This window comes from Podarcis muralis, chromosome 2 (assembly GCF_964188315.1).
Source record: "Podarcis muralis chromosome 2, rPodMur119.hap1.1, whole genome shotgun sequence".
NCBI lineage: Eukaryota > Metazoa > Chordata > Lepidosauria > Squamata > Lacertidae > Podarcis > Podarcis muralis.
This window is the reverse complement of record NC_135656.1, coordinates 18,942,879-18,957,369: the sequence shown is the minus strand read 5'-3', so window position 1 is coordinate 18,957,369 and position 14,491 is coordinate 18,942,879. Positions and strand designations below refer to the sequence as shown.

Here is a 14,491-nt window from a genome sequence, read left to right as displayed (position 1 = left end):
ATTCGTCTTGCGGGGCACCACTGTAAACAAGAAATATTCAGTGTTATGTTGTAGGTGATGCCAGAAAACCAGGAATTATGTTCACATGTGGTCGGATTGTAAATGTGTGTTTTTTTTGGGGGGGGGCAAATGGTGTTTAAGGAGATAACAGAAATCAGTGGGTTAAAGCTGACTGAAAGTCCAGAGGTAGCATTATTATCAATTTACGACGGGGTGAAAGGTTTGCAGGCTATGAAGGACCTGCTCACAAATTTATTGACAGCTGCACAAATTATGATAGCTAGGAAGTGGAAGGGGCAAGCAGAATATAAAATGGAAGAGTGATATGAAGAGGTGTGGGATATAGCTGTTAATGATAAATTAACATGTGCCATTAAGGTAAGACGGGGAAAATGCAGGAGAAATGATTTTGAGGAGATATGGAAGGTGTTTGTAGAATTTGTTGAAAAGGAAAAGGGTCAAACCATCGCAAGAGGTGTTGAAATTTTTCTTATTTATTTGTGATTATTAGTTTGTCGAAATAAAATAATAAAAGGAAAAAGGAAAGGAAAAAAGAAAAGTCAACAAGGAAGGAAGGAAGGAAGGAAGGAAGGAAGGAAGGAAGGAAGGAAGGAAGGAAGGAAGGACCTTTGGTGTCCCTGGCTTAGTATTATTGTCTACAATGATTGGCAGGGATTCTCCAGAGTTTCAGATAGGGAATGTTCACAGCTCTACATGGAGATGCTGGAAAGCATCCTGATAGGAAGAAACTGCCTTATCCCAAGCCAGACCATTGGTCCATCTAGCTCACTATTATGGTAGCTCTCCATGGTTCCATCCATACCTGGAGAGGCTAGGAAGTTGAACCAGGGACATCCTATATGAAAGGCAAGATGCTCTGCCACTGAACTATGTCCCTTCTCCCAGCTAAGGTGTTTCGATCTTTCTAAAGAAAGAGCAGGTTATTAGTAGCGGGTGGGGTGAACTAAATAATAAAGAAATCACAAGCGTTGCAGATGGATTTCAATTTTATGTTCGTATTCTGCTTTTCTGTTAAGTAACATCGAGCTCAAAGCGGCTCACGATAAAGACAGTGCTAAAAATTAACAGTCACAATTGTGATCATAATATCAGAACCGCAGTAGCATGTAAATAAAGCAAAAAAGAAACCCCACAAATTCATCAAACAATGAATGCAATGTAGCACAAACTCATAGTGATTTGATATATCAGAAATATATATATATAGTCTCTCTGGGAAGGGACTTCTCCCAGGCAGCAAGATATTCCATTTTTCTTTTCTTTTTTAGCCTCGGCTTCTTTTTCAGTCTTTATTGCAAGATATCTGTTTGCACACAATGTCTACGGAATTGTTGTTTTATTAAAAAGCTTGGCAATTCAAAAGCAAATGAAAAACCTTTCGGAATAATCTTGCCGTTGTTCAGTTTTGTTTCATGAATATTCGTGAATAGCATTTTGTACAGCACGGAATTGCAGTGTGTGTGTATAAGAATTGAAAAGACAATAATGCAATCTTCCTGCTCAAACACAATTCAGGATAGGTGTGTCCTCCATGGCTGAGAGGGGTCGTTCCTCTTCCAGTTCAAGATGGGTTAGGATGGGATCTTTATGGAAGTGATCACTTGAATAGCCGCTACTTTCTCATGAATTGTGTATATACTGCAGATCAAAGAGATAAGAATGCACCTCTGAAGCAGGAAATGGTTTATCCACTGCACTTAAACATTTCCTGAGAGGACAGAGCTGTAGCATAAACCATGAACAATAACAGAGGAAAATGGTTTCTCTCTTCAAATACTGAGGAGGGAATAACAGCATTGACCAAAAGCATGTTTAAAATAATGGATTTCTTTCCTAACTGGGGGTGCATATGTTTCTCTCGTTTCGATGGTGAAGGACTTGGCTTGAAAAACCACTTCTGAATGAGTGTGGTCTTCTGTTGCCACCTGCTGGTTTGAAACATGCCTTGCAGCTTGCACAGAGTTGATTTGTTCGCCTTATATTTGCAACAGCTGATCCTTACTTGATTTTGCACCAGAAGAACAAAACCAGATGAAGACTGTACAAGACACAAATCTTCCCATCTTCTGCCTTGATAAGAGTATTTGCCTTCACCTTCACCTTCACCCTGGCCTGGGCCAGGGCTTTCGCGTTCGCCATCACCTAGGCCCGTTCTTTCATCTTTGCCTTCGCCTTGAACCGGGCCTTTGTTTTCGCTTTCGTCTTTGTCCTGACCCGGGTATAGAACTTGGCCTTGGCCCTGGCCTTTGCCTTTGCCTTCTCCCTGGCCCGGGCCTTCACCTTCACTTTCACCCTAACCCAGGCCTTTGACTTTTTGCTTTTGCCTTTTGCCCTTTGCCTTTTGCCCTTTGCCCTTTGCCCTTTGACTTTTGCCCTTTGCCCTTTGCCTTTTGCCTTTCACCTTTCACCTTCTGCCCTTTGCCTTTCGCCTATGCCTGTGCCTTTTGCCTTTAGCCTTTTGCCTTTAGCCTTTAGCCTTTTGCCCTTTGCCCTTTGCCCTTTGCCCTTTGCCTTTTGCCTTTCGCCTTTCGCCCTTTACCTTTTGCCTTTTGCCTTTTGCCTTTTGCCTTTTGCCTTTTTCCTTTTTCCTTTTGCCTTCTGCCCTTTGCCTTTTGCCTGTGCCCTTTGCCTTTTACCCTTTGCCTTTTGCCTTGCCTTTTGCCCTTTGCCCTTTCACCTTTGCCTTTTGTCTTTTGCCTTTTGCCTTTAGCCCTTTGCCCTTTGCCTTTTGCTGTTTGCCCTTTGCCCTTTGCCCTTTGCCCTTTGCCCTTTGCCCTTTGCCCTTTGCCTGTGCCTGTGCCTGTGCCTTTTACCCTTTGCCCTTTGCCCTTTGCCTTTTTACCTTTGCCCTTTGCCCTTTGCCTTTTGCCCTTTGCCCTTTGCCCTTCGGCCTTTCACGTTTGCCTTTTGCCTTTTGCCTTTTGCCTTTTGCCCTTTGCCCTTTGCCTGTGCCTGTGCCCTTTGCCTTTTGCCCTTTGCCTTTTTACCTTTGCCCTTTGCCCTTTGCCCGTCACCCTTTGACCTTTGCCTTTTGCCCTTTGCCCTTTGCCCTTTTCCTTTTGCCCTTTGACCTTTGCCGTTTGCCTTTTGCCTGTTGCCCTTCGCCCTTTGCCTGTGGCTGTGCCCTTTGCCTTTTGCCCATTGCCTTTTGCCCATTGCCTTTTGCCTTTTGCCCTTTGCCCTTTGCCGTTGGTGTTTTTGTTTCCTTGCAATCATCCCCTCCCCCAACCCACACCAACCATGTTCTTAGAGTAGATTAAATTTTGAGTCTGTTAACCTTGATCCTTAACTTTCCAATAACTTTAGAGTCAAAATAAAACTTCTGAGTTACGAGCTAAACATCGCTGCAGTGCCTTCCCTACAGTGGTTGGAATTAATAGTGTCTGAAATTTCTGAGGGCATGCAATACATCTCTGGAATGGACCTTCTTTTTAAACAGCCATAAAGCTTTTGATACCTCAAGGATCATGCTATGTAATTACAGGAGTTACTTTTTATAGATCAGTGGCAGATATCTTTCATTTTACTGAGTTTCTAAGGGACAATAACGGCCATTTCTGCCCCCTCATCTGCAGTGTTTGGATGCCCAATCTGTTTCTTTCTGTTGCAGCATATGGTATAAGCACATTCACCAGAGTCATTTTGATGATTTAGGATATGCATCACTTGTCTCCCATTCGTATAATGTACTTTACCCCACCATTGCCCTTTGCTTATGGGTTAGAGTCCCAGCTTCTGTGGAAGTGAGGGTTGAGCAAGGACATTGTTGAAGTTGAAGTCTTTTATTCGGCACTTTGCACCCGTTTTCACCTTCACCCCCATGTCCGTGCCTCTCTCTTCCTCTTGTGCAACCTCCCTTGTATACAAACCACCTCCAAGGTACCTCCAGCATCTTTCTCCTCCCACTCAATGCAACTACTAACCACCCTAAGCATAGCCTGAAGGAGCGTCTCCACCACTATTGTTCAGCCCGTACCCTGAAGTCCAGCTCTGAGGGCCTTCTGGCGGTTCCCTCACTGTGTGAAGTAAAGCTACAGGGAACTAGGCAGAGGGCCTTCTCAGAAGTGGCATTCCCTGTGGAATGCCCTCCTGTCAGATGTCAAGGAAATAAACAACTCTCTGACTTTTAGAAAACATCTGAAGGCAGACCTGTTTAGGGAAGTTTTTAATGTGTGATGTTTTATCGTGTTTTGAATATTCTGTTGGGAGCTGCAAAAAGTGGCTGCAGAAACCCAGCCAGATGGGCGGGGTATTATTATTATTTTTAAGAATAAGAATAATTCTAACTGGGAATGTATAACTTCACAAAAGTTATCCAGTCCTATGCAGACTTAGGTGTGGCCCTGATTTCAGTGAGTTTGGTACTCATGGTGCTACATCTCCCAGGTCCTTCTCAAGAACCTCTATGACGCTGCCTCATACTGAGCCAGACCTTTGCTTAGTATTGTCTACACTGATGACAGTGTCCAAACCCTCCAAGTGTCCCTATTTTCCATGGATGATCCTGGATTTACAGAAGCCACCCAGCTTTTCCTTAGGATGTCCCTATTTTTAACAGCGAAATGTTGGATGGAATGGTAGGAGGTCCCTATTTTCATTGGAGAACTGTTGGCAGGTATGGTAGGGCTGCCAAATGTCCTGAATTTCCTGGACATATGGCAGTTGGAAACAGTGTCCAGGCAGAAATCACTGACTGAAATGTCTGGGAAGTCTAGATTTTCCTTAAGAAAAACCCAAAACTTCATGTTTCTTTGTGTTTTTGAATTTTTGCCCCCAAAAAGCACAACTTTTGTGTCCGGATTTTTCACTTTTTGAAATATGGCAACAAATTTTCTCTCTTTGAAATAGGACGTCCCTATTTTCATCAGAGAACTGTTGGAGGGGACATCTCTATTTTCATCGGAGAAATATTGGAGGGTATGGACTAGGACATCCCTATTTACATCAGATAAATGTTGGTGGGTGAGGTGTCTCACATAGAGGTCTTTCTCAGCTTTCCCTGAAGATGACAGAAAATGAATCTGGGATCTTCTCCATGCAATGAATATGCTCTTCCACTGAGCTACAGCCCCTCTTCTCTCTAATCCTAGACTACTCAGAACCTCTGTGACATCTCTATCTGCCCAGGCTCATTGTGACATCATAGTATATGATTTGCCCTCCTGAAATGTCAACGGTATGGATCTATCAGCCACCTTATGCTTCTCCAGATTTTCGGAATAGGAACTCAAGCTTGCATAGAAAAGGGGTCAACTGAATGACATTCCTTATCAGAAAGCATAATAAAAAAAAGACTACTGTAATCACCTGACAACTTTCCTTCCCCCAGTTGCAGAAGGAATGGGAGAATGTGGGTGCTGAGTTCTCCTGCAGGCCCTGAAAACTGAACAAGTTGCCCAGCCTACCTGTATGTTGCCCTGTGGAACAAATAGAGATTGAATGACTTCCCCAAGGTCATAGAGAAAAGCTTGTGGTGGAAACAGGACAGGTTTGCCAGAAGCCCCATTCTATTCTAGTATATAAGCCCTCTCATTTCCTTAAAATGCATCTATGATATTTCCCTGAACCTGCTTAATCCTTTCACTGTAAGCTGCTGAAGCTTTGCTTATATGAAGCAGGAGCCTGTTGCAATAATGCTTATGGCTGCTGCTGCTGCTGCTGCTGCTGCTGCTGCTGCAGGAATGAACTCTTGATTCTCAGTAGAGTTCCTGCGATTGGCATGAGTGTGGCTTTAGTATCACAGTTCCCACAGTGCCAGATCCATGACCAAAAGAATCAGAGAGTCAGCAAGCTATCATGCCGAGTCTCAAGCAGAGCCCAGTGAGACATATTGTAGGAATATTCCCAAGCAATATGGCCAATAATCTGGGATGGTGGGAATTGTAGATGATGATGATGATGATGATGATGGTGATGGTGATGATGATGATGATATGCCACCCATCTAACTGGGTTTCCCCCAGCCACCCTGGGTGGCTCCCAACAAAATATTGGAAACACAAAACAGCATCAACCATTAAAAACTCCCCTAAACAGGGCTGCCTTCAGATGTCTTCTAAAAGTCAGATAGTTGTTTATTTCCTTAACATCTGATGGGAGGGCGTTCCACAGCACAGGTGCCAATACCAAGAAGGCCCTCTGCCGGGTTCCCTGTAACCTCACTTCTCGCACAAGGCCCTCTGAGCTGGACCTCAGTGTCCAGGCAGAACAATGAGGGTGGAGATGCTCCTTCAGGTATACTGGGCCAAGGCCATTTAGGGCTTTAAAGGTCAGATGCCAGGGACTGTGCTGGGGAGGGCTGCACTGAGGAGGAATAGTGGGAGTCTCTCCCCCCCCCCCCCGCTCCTAATCTGGATCCTGAATCTTCCCAGGAGCAGGAGGACAGTATAGATTTGGAATAGTGGTTTGCAGAGGGGCATAGTTCAGAAGGCAGAAGCTGGGAAATATTGGATGGGGAACAGCTAGGAGAAGAAACACTGAGAGAGAGAGGGTTAACAGATTCACGGTCTCTGGAAAGCATCCATCCGTCTCCCCAAGGTCAAAAAGAGCTAAGAAAATGGCAGAACAGAAAGCACATAAAGCACAGAGGGGACAGGCTCAGATTACAAGACGTAGAAGTGATGTGGATTAATAAGGATGTAAGGGGATGGGATTCTTAATTGGGACCACCGCCATTTCTAGGAGTTGGGTTCTTTGTTCTCTCACTGTGATTATTAAAGTTCCTAAGTGGTAAGAAGACTCCCTTCCCTTTGTTCTGCTTATCTACTGCCACGGGGGGAGGAAGCCAATTCCCTGAAGCCTGACCCTGACCCTGACACCAACACCAACACCAACACTTTGAATTGTGCTCAAAAACGTACAACAACACTTTGGTCCTCCTAGTTGAGACTATAAATTTTCACAGGCTGCATTTCGTGGCACCTTGGCCACGATGTTCACATTTCCTATTCCTGTATTTCCTTCCCCTGTATATTTGTGTGGGTATCTTTTTGTATATAATACCTTCTGGCTAAGGATAACATGCCATGCATTTAATGGAGCGGGCTGTAGTCCAAGTACAGTTATGCCACAATAAATCTGTTTGTCTCCCTATGCCACACAATCCTTTGCTTCTTTTTTTGACTGCGCCAGACTAATACATCTAACCCCCTCTATAATGCGTCCCTTTTAAAATCAGTAGTCTTAAGCACCAATGTTCTTACAGTGCTGATAACAGACAACGGGAGACTGTCTGGCAGCTAATCCCATCCTATCCTTTACCTGTCTTGCTGAGCTATTGTCCTGCATATGGCACACCCAGACTGCTGACGTCTTTGCTTCTCTCCTTCCCTTCCTCTTCCCACTAAGCTTTGGTGGATTTCTTTCTCTATATCCTCCAGCTATTCTTAGCAGCCCCACTGCGATCTGCTGGCAAAAGCAGCTAAACCAATCAACCTGTCTTGTTAATGATGATGACTAACCACCACCACTCCAGTCAACACGGTGGGTTGGTGTGATCAGCTGGAATTGTTAACAGCCCAGTGCAACAGTTTTGATAAGAAGAAGAAGAGTTTGGATTTGATATCCCGCTTTATCACTACCCGAAGGAGTCTCAAAGCATCTAACATTCTCCTTTCCCTTCCTCCCCCACAACAAACACTCTGTGAGGTGAGTGGGGCTGAGAGACTTCAAAGAAGTGTGACTAGCTCAAGGTCACCCAGCAGCTGCATGTGGAGGAGCGGAGACGCGAACCCGGTTCCCCAGATTACGAGTCTATCGCTCTTAACCACTACACCACACTGGCATAAGTTGTTTTTAGGGAGTTGTTTTGCTTCCTTGAAAGGTTGGGCCAGATCCCTGCAGAGATATGAAACCAACAAGATCAAGTTTAGCAAACACACACAGGTCCCGCTTTCTGAGCACAATGCATTCCCAGGAAATCATTCCTTAGGTGAGTGTTCACATAACGAGTCAATGATTTCCATTGATTTCTATAAGGAAATTTATATTCTGTTCCTGACCGTGGAATATTGACCTCAAAATAGCAAAAAGCAAAGACAAAACAGGAAAACCCTCTGAAACTTTGTAAAAGGCAAACAATGAAGGGGGGGGAATGCTCTCTTGTTTGTCCAATCTCTCCCCCTCCCTCCCCACTCCCTCCCTCCATGGTTCCTGGCAAAATGGCTGTTGTGGACCACAAAAAGGTATGCCTTGTTTAAGGCTGCTTGTTTATTTATAGTACTACACACACCTTCGACAGGCCTGAATCATCCCTTTGAACCAGTAAATAATTCCAAAGTTGTATTATCTCTGAATACGAGGCTGTGTGCATCAAGAGTAGTTATTTCTCACAAAAGACTTCACTTCCAGTTATGACCACCAGATGGCCTACGAATAAAACACTCATTACCTGAAGTGCACATCCTCAAGTAAAGTGAATGGTTTTGAAACGGCATATATAGCATTCATTTTCAGCAGGTAAATTAGGTCTTAAACCACACCCGGGGATCAGCTTGACTTAAGGAGGACTGCAAACAGCAGTGCCACCACTGTACAAGTATATGGGGGGATGTAATAATGAAAAAGCGGACCCCCTCAGTGTGGTCCTATGTGCAAAATGTTTGAAGGCTACTGTTCCAAAGAAACTCAGAAGAGAACATGGCTAGCTTATCAATGAATGAGTGCTCTAGAACTGGTTTGACATTCTCCCTTTATGTGAGATTTTATAGCCACACAAGAGAATTGGGTTCTTTGAAGGGCTCGTCTACACTTCTACTCGTCTAGGCACTGCCCCCCAGGGAAAACCTGCTTTTTCAAATCACCAAATCCAAGTTAATGTCAATCAGGTTTTCCATGGATTGTTGTTTAGAATCATAGAATCATAGAGTTGGAAGAGACCACAAGGGCCATCGAGTCCAACCCCCTGCCAAGCAGGAAACACCATCAGAGCACTCCTGACATATGGTTGTCAAGCCTCTGCTTAAAGACCTCCAAAGAAGGAGACTCCACCACACTCCTTGGCAGCAAATTCCACTGTCAAACAGCTCTTACTGTCAGGAAGTTCTTCCTAATGTTTAGGTGGAATCTTCTTTCTTGTAGTTTGGATCCATTGCTCCGTGTCCACTTCTCTGGAGCAGCAGAAAACAACCTTTCTCCCTCCTCTATATGACATCCTTTCATATATTTGAACATGGCTATCATATCACCCCTTAACCTCCTCTTCTCCAGGCTAAACACGCCCAGCTCCCTTAGCCGTTCCTCATAAGGCATCGTTTCCAGGCCTTTGACCATTTTGGTTGCCCTCTGGACACGTTCCAGTTTGTCAGTGTCCTTCTTGAACTGTGGTGCCCAGAACTGGACACAGTACTCCAGGTGAGGTCTGACCAGAGCAGAATACAGTGGCACTATTACTTCCTTTGATCTAGATGCTATACTCCTATTGATGCAGCCCAGAATTGCATTGGCTTTGCTCTGATTCAGCAGTTTGCTCTGATTCAGATTGGTTTGCTCTGATTCAGCAGCAAAGAGCAGGTTTCGTTGGGGAAAGTGGAGGGAAACCTCTTATACCAATGCATGGGTACCAATGCATTCCCAGAAGTGTGGATGAAGCCTGATGGGTGTTATTGTTTGATATGGATTTAATTGGGACTTTTTAGTCAGCATTGCTAAATGGCATTGCTTTCGTTCCATGATAGCATTTTTTGGATTAAAAATTCAACGTATCAATAATAATAATTCTGCATGTATTTCTAGCTAGAAGCCAATGATTCCAATATGCATTTCATTCCTAGAGATGGGGGAGAAATTTGGTTCATGTTTCAACACAAGCCTACCAACTTTCTGAAACAATATTTGAGCCAACCTTTAAAATTCGCACTTTTCTGAATTTTGCAATTCTGCTCTCCAGCTGCATAACAAATACAAATGTGATTGCACTAGGGCAGGCATAGCCAAACTCGGCCCTCCAGATGTTTTGGGACTACAACTCCCATCACCCCTAGCTAACAGGACCAGTGGTCAGGGATGAGGAAGTCCCAAAACATCTGGAGGGCCAAGTTTGCCTATGCCTGCACTAGGGTAAAGGGTGCATAAAAAGGCATATGTTGGTGAAAATAGCATACATAAAGCACTATATTAGGGGAAATAGCCTAAATGCGTATATTAGAAAAAATGAATACAAATGAATGAATACCTGTATATTGGAACAAATTGGTGAATTTTCATGAGGACTTTTTTTTTTTTTTTTTTTAAGGAACTTACATGAAAATGTGGGGGAACTGCACTAAAGGTTGGAAAACTGAAAAGCTGAGAGAATCCAAACTTGTCAGATTCACCTATTTCTCCGCATTCCTTTGTCTGGTGTCTGGGAGACTCTGATTAGAAGATTCGTGATTTCCGAATTAAATTGTATTCAGCACCAAACTAATGAGGCACCCCACAAATAAGCCTTTGTGGAAGCAGGTTCCTCTGGAGGCAAATGGAGCACCTTTCACTGTGGGATGCATTGCTTGAGATGCAAACATTTCGTTTTCCGTCCTGAAACAACCTACGCCTAATGCTCAATTTCACTAAGTTCCTCTGACCCTGCCCTTGCACTGCAAAGAAGCTTATACTTACACCGGCTTCAGAGCCCCCTGATGACCTCTGGCAGAGACGAGGAAACGTTTCCATGCAAGCCACCCCAATTCTGTTATTTGCAGGCTGGGCACCAGCACCCAGCATGGAGGGGCAAATGCCAGGGCCCATGGGCACATAATGGCAGCAGCCAGAGCAGCTTCTTCTTCTTCTTTGGCAATCACTCGTAGCTGAGTAAGATCATCTTCCATAAAAACAGCTTTAACAGTGAATCCGTAAGTGATTGTGGAGGCCAATTCTGGATCCACACATCCTTCCACAGTGGGGACATAGGTTTCTGGGCGGGAGGTGATCACGGTGAGGGTTTGCCAAGCGTGCCTTCCTCTTAGCACGTGTCTCCCTTTCGTCCTGAGTTTGAGCATCTTCAAAGCCCCATGACACCTTTGGTCAAGGCTGTTCTCCAATTGGAGCGCTCACAGGCCAGTATTTCCCAGTTGTCAGTGTTTATACTACATTTTTAAAGATTTGCCTTGAGAGAGTCTTTGAACCTCTTTTGTTGGCCACCAGCATTACGCTTTCCATTTTTAAGTGCGGAATAGTGTAGTTGCTTTGGAAGATGATAATCAGGCATCCACACAACATGACCAGTCCAATGAAGTTGATGCTGAAGAATCATTGCTTCGACACTGGTGATCTTTGCTTCTTCCAGTACACTGGCATTAGTTTGCCTGTCTTCCCAGGTGATGTGTAAAATCTTTCGGAGACACCGTTGATGGAATCGTTCGAGGAGTTGGAGATGGTGTTTATAAGGGGTCCAAGTTTCACAAGCATTCAGTAAGGTTGGTAGAACAATAGCTTTGTAAACAAGCATTTTGGTTTCCCTGCGAATGTCCCGGTCCTCAAACACTCTACACTTCAATCGGGAGAAAGCTGCACTTGCAGAGAAGAAGAAGAAGAAGAGGAGGAGGAGGAGGAGGAGGAGTTGTTGTTGTTGTTGTTGTTTGGATTTGATATCCCGCTTTATCACTACCTGAAAGAGTCTCAAAGCAGCTAGCATTCTCCTTTCCCTTCCTCCCCCACAACAAACACTCTGTGAGGCGAGTAGAGCTGAGAGACTTCAGAGAAGTGTGACTAGCCCAAGGTCACCCAGCAGCTTCATGTGGAGGAGCGGAGACGCGAACCCGGTTCACCAGATTACGAGTCTACTGCTCTTAACTCAGACGATGCTGGATTTCGGGCATCAATGTCGGCCCTTGTGGGAAGATAACTGCCCAGGTAGGAGAACTGACTGACATTTTCCATTGGAGCAGCACTCAGCAGAGCACAGCAGTGGACTGTAAAGTAGCTTTGTTACTCTTGAATGGCCTTGGGCATCCCTTCTGCAGATTGATCTTCAGTGCTGCACCACCTGAATCCAGGATCTAAGTTGTCATCTTCTGTGCTCTGCCTGTGGGCGGGGCTCTTGGGCAAGCAGCTCCCACCACCCTTCTTCCTCCAGCCAGTCCCTGACATCACCGCTGCCTACTGGAGCTGCAGGCAGAATGTGACTGGTTTGCCTATACCAGATGCAGAGCCAAAAAGGGCACTACAACAATAACAAACAACGAAAGGTGAGAGGCAGAGGACACCGGATTTTGGTGTTGCACAGGGTGCTGCTGAAATTTGAAAGCCTTAAGCCTGCCACTGTTGCAGTGGCAGGGATAGAGGCACCAGAGAAATACCCAGTGAAGCTGTAGAAGCCACTAGGATGGGACAGGGTGGGAATACAGAAGGCAGCTTGCGCAAGGCCTCCTCAGATGTTGTCTAGCTTCGATCCTTCTCCATCCTCCATCCTGACAGTCCCTTCTCTATCCTCCAGCCAGGCAAGAAAGAGGCATTGCCAGAGTTTAAGGACACAGTTCAGCCAGGCAAGGAGGGTGCAAAGCAGGGCTGTTGAGGGATGAGGCCTGGGGAAAGGGGGATTGGCCTGGGGAAGAGTCCCATCATGGGCCAGATAAAGAGTTCTTGAAGGCCCCTATTGCATCTAGAGATGCAATGAGGTCAAGGGTACATTATTTCATATGTGGTGGGCCTGCACAAGGGTAAAAGAGTATTGGGAAATAATTTATAATGAATTGGGAGAGGGGAATGTTTAAAAGCACCTTTAAAAACACACTCAGAGTCCTTTTCGTTGGGGATAATTCAGATAGAAATTCCCAGGTGTCAACAAAGGTTATTTATGTACGCCACTGCGGCGGCCCATGTTTTGTTAGCCCAAAAATGGAAAACGAGCGAGGTCCCAACCAAAGAAGAATGGCAACTTAAAGTGAAGGAATAAGCGCAGCTTGTGGATCTAGCTTATAGAACAAGAGAACAAGAAGAACATTTGTTTAAAGAAGATTGGAAAATGTTTATTGAATATATGAGGGGAAATTGTGTACACTTGAAAACGTTGGCAGCATTAAGATAAATTCAACAGTGTGAGTAAGTTTTGATGGAAGTGATAATGGAATACTGAATGGTTTAGTTTATATATAAAATATGCAGGGATTTATGTTATGCAAAATGAACCACGGAAAGAGAAGAAGGAAAGACATTGATATTTTAAGGTTGTCTAAATGAATATTCTACATTGTAAAACATAAAAATTAATAAAAATGATATATTAGGAAACAAAAGAGTGCTTGAGGGCCCCATTTGGCCTCTGACACTGAGGATCCCCACCCATTAATGTAAGTCACTGTCATTATCCCCCTTTTTGCAGACTTGGGATTGCCTGATTCATAGCCCAGTGATTTCATCCATTCAATATTCCAAAAAGTATATTTGATTGCAATACCAGGAAGAAAAGGAAAAGTTCTTCTTTGTATAACCTGAGTCAAACTTTTTTAAAATGTCCTGGCCTGGGAACTATAGTTCTACGGTGTTCTGGGCACCTTGAAGAAAAGAGATGCAGCACTTTCCCTATTAAAAGGACAATTCCTAAGATCCTTTGAGGGAAGTAGTTATAAAATGTGCAGTACAAACAGTGCCAGCCGAAGACGTTTTGCTCTCTGAGGTGAAAGCCAAGGTGGTTGTCATCTCCCCACGTCCATATTCCATTTTTTAAATTTATTTAAAGAATTCATATCCCACTTTTCACTATGTCTCAGAGTGACAGACTGGGGAAGGGGGAAATAACACATATAATAAAGAAAATTCAAAACAGGTTAAAATTTCAGAAAATAGAAACATCAGAGCAACATTCAGAGACCTGAAATGAAAACTGTTTTAACCTGGCACCTGTGGCTGAGCAGGACCGGTGCCTGCCTAATATCTAGTGGAAGGGAGTTCCATGGAATTGGGCCTGCTGCACTGAATACACAACTCATCATTGACACAAGTCTCGCTTCTGACAGCGCTCCATACGTGAAAGCATCCTCTGCTGTAACTGTGGAGAGCAGGCGAGAGATGCTCGGTAGGCTTTGTCCTCCCACACCATGGGACACAGGCCTGTCCTCCCACGCCATGCCGCTGCTCCCTGCTCCAATGGCACCTTGTCCTCCCATGCCATGCCGCTGCTCCCTGCTCCAACGGCACCTGCCACCCGAGCCAGCCACCTCTGCCCAATGGTAGGGCCAGCCCTGAGTGTAATACACTCTTAAGAACCCTTCAGAATCTAAGTTTCCCCATAGCTCAAAATGAGCCACTGCCCATTTCCTGGTTTGGGTACCACTGCAAGACGGGAGGAGAACCAGAGCAAGAAAATAGATGATGGTTAATCTGGGTCTTTTTTCCCCAATAGCGCATGTCTGCCAAGGTTGAGCACCAGGTCGTGGGGTAGGGGGGTGGGGAGAAAACATCCATCTGAATATTGCACTGCAAAGAAACATTCAGACGCAGCTCCTGCCACTGTTGGCCATGGGGTATTAAAAGAGGGAGCTTAAGTTATTAAACT

General features: G+C 44.7%; 1 pseudogene; it reads right to left on the bottom strand.

Annotated features, from left to right (window-relative positions):
• Positions 1 to 2,314: 2,314 nt before the first annotated feature.
• LOC144325786 (uncharacterized) lies at positions 2,315 to 3,163 on the bottom strand (annotated as a pseudogene).
• Between the last annotated feature and the right edge of the window lie 11,328 nt (positions 3,164 to 14,491).